This window comes from Apium graveolens, chromosome 10, assembly GCF_009905375.1.
Source record: "Apium graveolens cultivar Ventura chromosome 10, ASM990537v1, whole genome shotgun sequence".
NCBI lineage: Eukaryota > Viridiplantae > Streptophyta > Magnoliopsida > Apiales > Apiaceae > Apium > Apium graveolens.
The window spans coordinates 71,952,271-71,960,633 of NC_133656.1; the positions used below are offsets into that span (position 1 = coordinate 71,952,271).

The 8,363-nt window shown below is 39.5% G+C and overlaps 2 non-coding genes across 2 annotated transcripts; one reads left to right on the forward strand and one right to left on the reverse strand.

Annotated features, from left to right (window-relative positions):
* Positions 1 to 1,724: 1,724 nt before the first annotated feature.
* Positions 1,725 to 1,831, forward strand: LOC141694581 (small nucleolar RNA R71). The gene has a single exon (XR_012563871.1). It is a non-coding gene; the product is annotated as a small nucleolar RNA R71 (small nucleolar RNA).
* Positions 1,832 to 4,130: 2,299 nt separating this feature from the next.
* On the reverse strand, positions 4,131 to 4,237 carry LOC141694710 (small nucleolar RNA R71). The gene has a single exon (XR_012563995.1). It is a non-coding gene; the product is annotated as a small nucleolar RNA R71 (small nucleolar RNA).
* Between the last annotated feature and the right edge of the window lie 4,126 nt (positions 4,238 to 8,363).

Below are 8,363 nucleotides of genomic sequence, written 5' to 3' on the forward strand. Positions count from 1 at the left end.
AATTTTTTAAGTCTGCTAACCCAAGAGAATCGAATGGCATATCCAACTTCCTCTTCCACGGAGGTGCATTCAAAACCTGCATTTTCTCTACTTTAAAGCACTCCTCTTTAGCTGTGGGTAACTTTATTTCCTTGAACACATTAAAAGTGACCTTTTAATCGTAAACCTTCATCGAAAGCTCTCCTTTTTGCACATCAATCATAGTTCGGCCAGTAGCTAAGAATGGTCTTCCTAAGATGATGGGAATCTTCTTATCTTCCTCAAAATCAAGAATTACAAAGTCAGCAGGAAAGATGAGTTTATCCACCTTGACCAAGACATCCTCCATTATACCTCGTGGATAAGCGATGGAACGGTCAGCTAGTTGCAATGACATGTATGTTGGTTTCGGATCAGGCAGACCAAGCTTCTTGAAGATAGACAAGGGCATCAGAATGATGCTAGCTCCCAAATCACATAAACACTTGTCGAACGACAAGTTTCCGATGGTGCAAGGAATAGTGAAGCTTCCAGGATCTTTAAGCTTCAGAGGCAACTTTTGTTGTAGCACAGCACTACATTCCTCTGTTAGAGCAACGGTCTCTAAGTCATCGAGCTTCACTTTCTGAGAGAGAATACCTTTCATAAACCTCGCATAGCTAGGCATCTGTTCAAGAGCTTTAGCAAAAGGTATGCTGATATGAAGTTTCTTGAACACCTCCAAAAACTTCTCAAACTGCTTATCTAGCTTTTTCTTCTGCAGCCTCTTAGGAAAAGGAGGTGGAGGATAGATCTGTTTCTCCCCTGTATTACCCTCAGGAGGAGTGTGTTCCACAATAATCTTCCTTGGTTCTACCTCTGCTTCCTTCTGCACTTTTTCTTCAGCCACAACTGCATTTTCCAAAACTTGAGATTTTTCAAGCTCTTCGTCTTGCTGAATTTGGGGGCTTGCGACCTTTCCAGACCTCAAGGTGATGGTGTTCACCTATTTTTCGACTTTCCTCTTGCCTGCATTGGCTTCTGTAGAACTAGAAAGCATTCCTGGTGGTCGATTCAATAAGGCATTAGCAATTTGCCCTATTTGGTTCTCCAGAGTCTTGATAGAAACAGCCTGGCTTTAGCATATAAGAGCCTGGTTTTTGCACAAAAGTCGCAACTCCACCAATTCAGATTTTGTATTCGAAGATAGACATGCACCAAGAGTTTGTTGTTTTGGTATAATTTGTTGTTGAAAACCAGGAGGGTTGAATAGCTTATTTCTAAACTGCTGGAACGACTGTTACATTACATTCTGATTGTTGCTCCAGCTGAAGTTAGGATGATTCCAGTTGTCAGGATGATAAGTGTCTGGAACTGGTTGTTGCGATCTCTGAAAGTTGCTCACAAACTGAGCTGAGTCACTAGATATAGCGCATTGCTCTATCACATGCGGACCTACACACAGCTCACAAACACTAATTATCTGCTTAACACCATAGTTAGCCAGAGAATCGATCTTCACAGGCAACGCCTTTAGTTGAGCAGTAATAACCGTAGCTGTATCCACTTCAAGAACTCCTTCTACCTTGCCATGTGGACATCTCTGGGTTGGATACTAATATTCATTAGCAGCCATCAGTTTAATTAGATCATAAGCTTCCTCATAGCTCTTTGCCCATAATGCTCCGCCTGATGCTGCATCGAGCATGGCTCTGGACTGTGCTCCCAACCCATTATAAAAACAATTGATGATCATCCAATCAGGCATTCCATAATGAGGACACTTCCTAAGCATCTCCTTATAGCGCTCCCAAGCTTCACATAGCGATTCTCTTGTTTGTTGCGCAAATTGAGTAATAGCATTCCTGAGTGCAGCTGTCTTTGCCATAGGGAAGAATTTAGTAAGAAACTTTTAAGCAAGATCTTCCCAAGTAGTAATCGAACCAGCTGGTAGAGAGTGTAATCAGCTCTTAGCCTTGTCCCTTAGAGAGAATGGGAACAGTCTCAGCTTCACAGCATCTTCAGAAACACTGTTGAACTTTATGGTGTCGTAGATCTCAATAAAGTCCCTAATATGCATATTGGAATCTTCAGTTGGAGAACCCCCAAACTGGATTGAATTCTGCACCCATTGAATTATGCCAGGCTTGATCTCAAAGGTATTAGCTGTGATAGTTGGTCGGACAATGCTAGATTGAATGTCATTGATCTTGGGTTAAGAAAAATCCATCAAGGCTTTCGTTTGTGCTGCTGGATCTCCCATTGTAATGAGTACCTGAAACACAAACAAATAAACCGTGAAAGTAAAAGAATCTGAGTCAATAAACTTTAAAAACCACTGATGATAAGCACATAAACTAAAAATTAACACCGAGTCCCCGGCAGCGGCGCCAAAAACTTGTTAGGCCGAAAACACGTGCTAATATTCACGCAAGTATACGCGTTCGCAAGTAGTATAAGATATAAATCAGATTCATTCCCACAGAGACTGATTTAGGTTAAGTTCAATTTATGCACCTATGCAACAATGTATGATTATCGCTCAATGCTAAGACAAATAACAAATTGGGTTTTGATTAAACTAAGAGATTATACTAAATAACATTAACTAAGAGAATAGAGGTTGAATTACTATATATGACAAACATGGGATCCTGACTTCATTAAATACTTCATTCATTAGCCTTATTATTCTCAACCTTAGCATGTAATGGTGATGACATTAATCAGATAACACGAAACTAGTAAACGCCAACTTTCGTTATACGAATACCCTACTACCAAGCATCCACAAAAGAGATATAAGTTGAATATACACCAATTATGCTTAGTCCTTATATGTCTATAAGAATTGAAAACATAACGGTTTAATGCGCAAGTTATCTATCGTGATTACATAGGGCAAGTAAGATGGTTAAAATTACCTACGAATCATGCATAACAAATACATGAACCTATGCTAGCATGGCAAGTTCCAAACATCTATATTCACTATCGCTTCAATAGAGATTAACACGCTATCTTATATGTTAGCTACGCACATAAGACGAATAAGCATAACCAATACTAGGATATCAATCAATCACCACACACCAAGATATCGAAACAAATTAACTATTGAAATCCATAAGTAAATCCGCTAGAATCCCATGATAACGATTAGTTCATAATCGAACTCATCGTCACCATGGGTTCCAATGAAAGCATGGTATAAACAAGGTCTTAATAAACTGAATAATAATTAAAGTATGAATAAACGAGATATAGGTTCAACAAGAATGAAAATGAGCATCCAAAGTTACAACTAATTCAAAGAATCACAACAAGATCTTCTTTTTCGGAGTTGTTTTCTGCTTCTAGGTCTTCTCCTTGGTATTTCAATCTTTCCGGATGATGAAAACCCTTTTTTTGAGTATATATAAGCCCCTAGTGGACCTGTACCCTTAAAATTATCAAATTTCACTCAAAAAAGCTTTTTCAGCAAAATCAGCAAAATCAGCCACGCATCAGCAGGCGGCCGCGCGGCACCAGCAGGCGGGCGCCTCCTAGCAGGCGGGCGCCTCCTAGCAGGCGGGCGTCTGCATTCTTTCTGGAAAATTCTGATTAACCTTATTTTGCCCATAACTTGATTTCTACTCGTCAGAATTAGGCGATTCAACTGTCCACGTGAAGCTAACGTGATTCTCTACAACTTGAAATTGGCCTTAGCTTCCACATCTGATCACTTTTCATCATACTTCCTTTAAAAGCTCCTTTCTTAATTTAACTGATACCTAAAATGCAATAACACAAAAACACATCAAAATACCAACAACTTGAGTCCAAAACACCAATTTAAGCTTGTAATAAAGTGTTCCAAGTTGATATAAAATCCACTTATCAATACCTTTGAGATCAAGCCTGGCATAATTTAATGGGTGCAGAATTCAATCCAGTTTGGGGGTTCTCCAACGGAAGATCCCAATATGCACATTAGGGATATCATTGAGATTCGCGACACCTTCAAGTTCAACGGTATTTCTAAAGATGCTGTGAAGCTGAAACTATTCACATTCTCTCTAAGGGACAAGTCTAAGAGCTGGTTACACTCTCTACCAGCTGGTTCGATTACTATTTGGGAAGATCTTGCTCAAAAGTTTCTCACTAAATTCTTCCCTATGGCAAAGACAGCTACAATCAGGAATGCTCTTACTCAATTTGCGCAGCAATCAAGAGAATCTTTATATGAAGCTTGGGAGTGCTACAAGGAGATGCTTAGGAAGTGTCATCATCATGGAATGCCTGGTTGGATGATCATCAATTGCTTCTATAACGGGTTAGGAGCACAGTCAAGACCCATGCTTGATGCAGCATCAGGTGGAGCATTATGGGCAAAGAGCTATGAGGAAGCTTATCATCTTATTAAACTGATGGCTGCTAATGAATATCAGTATCCAACCCAGAGATTGCCACAGGGCAAGGTAGCAAGAGTTCTTAAAGTGGATACAGCTACGGCTATCACTGCTCAACTAAAGGCATTGTCTAAGAAGATCGATTCTCTGGCTAACTATGGTGTTAATCAGATAACCAGAGTTTGTGAGTTGTGTGCGGGTTCGCATGCGATGGAGCAATGCGCTATACCTAGTGAATCAACTCAGTTTGTGAGTAACTTTCAGAGATCACAGCAACCAGTTCTAAACACTTATCATCTTGACAACTGGAATCATCCTAACTTTAGCTGGAGCAACAATCAGAATACGGTACAGCAGCCTTATCAGTAGTTTGGATCCAATCAATTTAATTCTCCTGGTTCTCAGCAATAATTTGCACCAAGACAACAATTTCAACTTCAACAACAAACTAAAGATGCAGGTCAATATGCGAATGAAAAATCTGAATTGGAGGAGTTGAGGCTTATGTGCAAAAATCAGGCTCTTATATGCCAAAGCCAGGTTGTTTCTATCAAGACTCTGGAGGACCAAATAGGAAAAATTGCTAATGCCTTGTTGAAGCGACCACCACGAACACTTCCTAGTGATACAAAAGTCAATCCAGGCGAGAGGGAAGTTGAAGAGCAGGTTAAGGCAATAATATTGAGGTTTGGGAAGGTTGCAAGCCCTGAAAAATCTCAAGATCCAGAATCTAAATTTTTGGCTGAAGAAGATGTGTAGAAGGAAGCAGAAGTGGAATCAAGGAAGAAAACTGTTGAATACACTCCTTCTAAGGGTAATACAGGGGAGGAGCAGGTTTATCCTCCACCTCCTTTTCCTAAAAGGCCACAGAAGCAGAAGTTGGATAAGCAATTTGCTAAGTTTCTGGAGGTGTTCAAGAAACTTCACATTAACATACCTTTCGCTGAAGCTCTTGAACAGATGCCTAGCTATGCGAGGTTTATGAAAGGTATTCTCTCTCAGAAGGTGAAGTTTGATGACTTAGAGACCGTTGCTCTCATGGAGGAATGCAGTGTTGTGCTGCAACAGAAGTTGCCTCCAAAGCTTAAAGATCCTGGAAGCTTCACTATTCCTTGCACCATCGAAAACTTATCGTTCGACAAGTGTTTATGTGATTTGGGAGCTATCATCAATCTGATGCCCTTTTCTATCTTCAAGAAGCTTGGTATGCCTGATCCGAAACCAACATACATGTCATTGCAACTAGCTGATCGTTCTATCGCTCATCTACGAGGTATAGTGGAGGATGTCTTGGTCAAGGTGGATAAACTCATATTCCCTGCTTACTTTATAATTCTTGACTTTGAGGAGGATAAGAAGATTCCCATTATCTTGGGAAGACCATTCTTAGCTACAGGCCGAACTATGATCGATGTGCAAAAAGGAGAGCTACGATGAAGGTTCACGATCAAAAGGTCACTTTTAATGTGTTCAAGGCAATAAAGTTACCCACAGCTAAAGAGGAGTGCTTTAAAGTAGAGTGGGTCGATTCTGTAGTGAATTCAGAACTTGAGCAATTGCCAAAGTCAGATACCTTAGAGAGATCCTTCATAGGGGAATCAGTTATTGAAAAGGAAGAATGATCAGAGGAACTGCAGGTTTTGAATGCTCCTCCGTGGAAGAGGAAGTTGGATATGCTATTCGATTCTCTTGGGTTAGAAGAGCTGAAAATTTCTCAGGAATGTCTCGAGCCGTCTATTGAAAATGCTCCCACACTTGAGCTCAACCCACTACCAGATCACTTGAGTTATGCATTCTTAGGTGCACCCCCTGATAAGGGGTTGGGGTATATTTTTTATTATGTAGAGAGTGGTCGGCCGGTTCCTCCCGTGCTTACAGATGGTACCTCTCATGCACCACAAACAGTTGATAGGTTTGGTATTGGTGATGCGCAGTATAGAAGGTTAATTCGGCGCATTGAGGCCATGCACGACATTCACCGTTATTTTGCTGCAGATTTGACACAGGCTTTTGGCACTATTTTCTGAGCCACTGGTGTCGAGGTTGATTGGCCACCTTATCCTCCACCCAAAGAGGGTGATCTTTCCGACGACTGGGTATGCCTGAAATCCTTATTATTACCTTCAATGAGGACATTGAAAATTTTAAGTTTGGGGGTGATAATGTAAGGATTAGTTTGTGTGTGTCCATATAGTTCATATAGATTCATGTTGTATATAGTTGTATTTCATTCGTAGTGTTGCATGATTGTTCATATAGAACATATTTGTTTATTTTTTATGTGATTTCATGTAGTTGCATTTGCATGCATATAACATGATCCCTTATGTTGAGCTATTTCTGATTGACTGGTTGATGTTGATGTGAGTGTACTGATGACGAAAAGAGGGTTGATTAAGTCTAATGAATTGATTTGCATGCCCGGAAAAAAATTCACAAAGTCTTATAGGATTGCTTTAGAGCTAGATCATGATCATACTTGTTTGTTGTTGATATTTAATCACTTGGTTATATTTAGAATTTGTGATATTCTCATAATGATAAAAAGAATACTGAATTTTTAAACTGGAGAAAAACATGGATTTCATTACTAGTTGTTGTAAGGCTAGGCATCAAATGGCTAGTAGTCGGCTCATATTTTTATGAGTAGTCTAGGGTTGAATGAGATGGAGCGAAACACTCTCATTCAGAAATTATTAAAAAAAAGAAGAAAAAAGTATGTGTTTATGCATAATTGATCAAGAGTGAGCTCTTTAATACTCGAGTTATTAAGTTCTAGGGGACTTTGTACCTAGTGACCTAAGGCTTTTATAGTCTGGGATCCGCTAACCTAACGCTCGCTACATGGGTATTATTGCATAAGTCTTTTGGGACCTCATTCATTGCACGGTCAAGTAAGCATCTTTATTATGTGTTCAATAATAACATGAATCCTTGTATAACTCTAGCAGAAAGGAGGTGTTGTGAGTCATTATACATTTAACGTCTATTCTAATTATAAACTTGTGATTGTTTTGATGAAAAACAAGTTATGGTTATTGATCTAGTATCGAGAGTATATCTATTAAGCATCCCACACACGCACGTTTCTAGTTTGTAAGTTGGTTTGTGGGATTTATTATAGCTCTATTTTGAGTCATTGCATTCTTAGAGACATTGGCTTATTCATTTGATTATGGTTATTCTGAGGGGATCGATTGCATTATCATTTAGTTGCATTCACGTAGTTGCATTCATGCATTAGGTTTATTTTGTAGTTTTGAGTCTATTTATGCTTGAGGACAAGCATCGATTCAAGTTTGGGGGTGCGATAAGTGGATTTTTTATCTACTTAGAACGCTTCATTACATGCTTACGTTAGGGTTTTGGACTCATGTTGTTGGTATTTTTGATGTGTTTTTGTGTTATTGCATTTCAGGCATTAGTTATATGAAGAAAGGATTTTTTTCAAGGAAATATGCTAAAAAGAGATTAGAATTGGAATCCTAGGCCATTCTCAAGTTGTAGATAATATCGTTAGCTTTGTGTGGGCAGTTGAATCGCCTAATTCTGACGAGCAGAACTCAAGATATGGCCAAAACAACATTTGTCAGAAAAATTCTAGAATGTCAGCGAGGCCGCGCCAGAAGGCAGCGCGCCTGCGCCGCTGAAACACTATTTCAGCGCGGCCACGCCCGAAGGCCGCGCGGTCACGCCCGGTTTCTGCCCCAGAATCCTGATTTTAGTCGAAATTGAAGATTTTGAGAGTCCTGGTCATTCTGGAGCCTATATATACCCATAAAAAGACATTTTTAACAAGAAGGAGGCCTGAGAGAACAATAAGAAGACCTAGAGAGCATGAGAAGGCTACGAAGAAGAATACTTCTATTTTCTTTGATATATTTGATACTTGGATGCTCATTTTTTATTTGTTCTTGAACCCTAGTACTCTTATATTGTTTATTATCATGCTTTCATTGGAACCCTTGGTGTTGATGAGTTCGATTATGAACTAATCATTATCGTGGGGTTCTA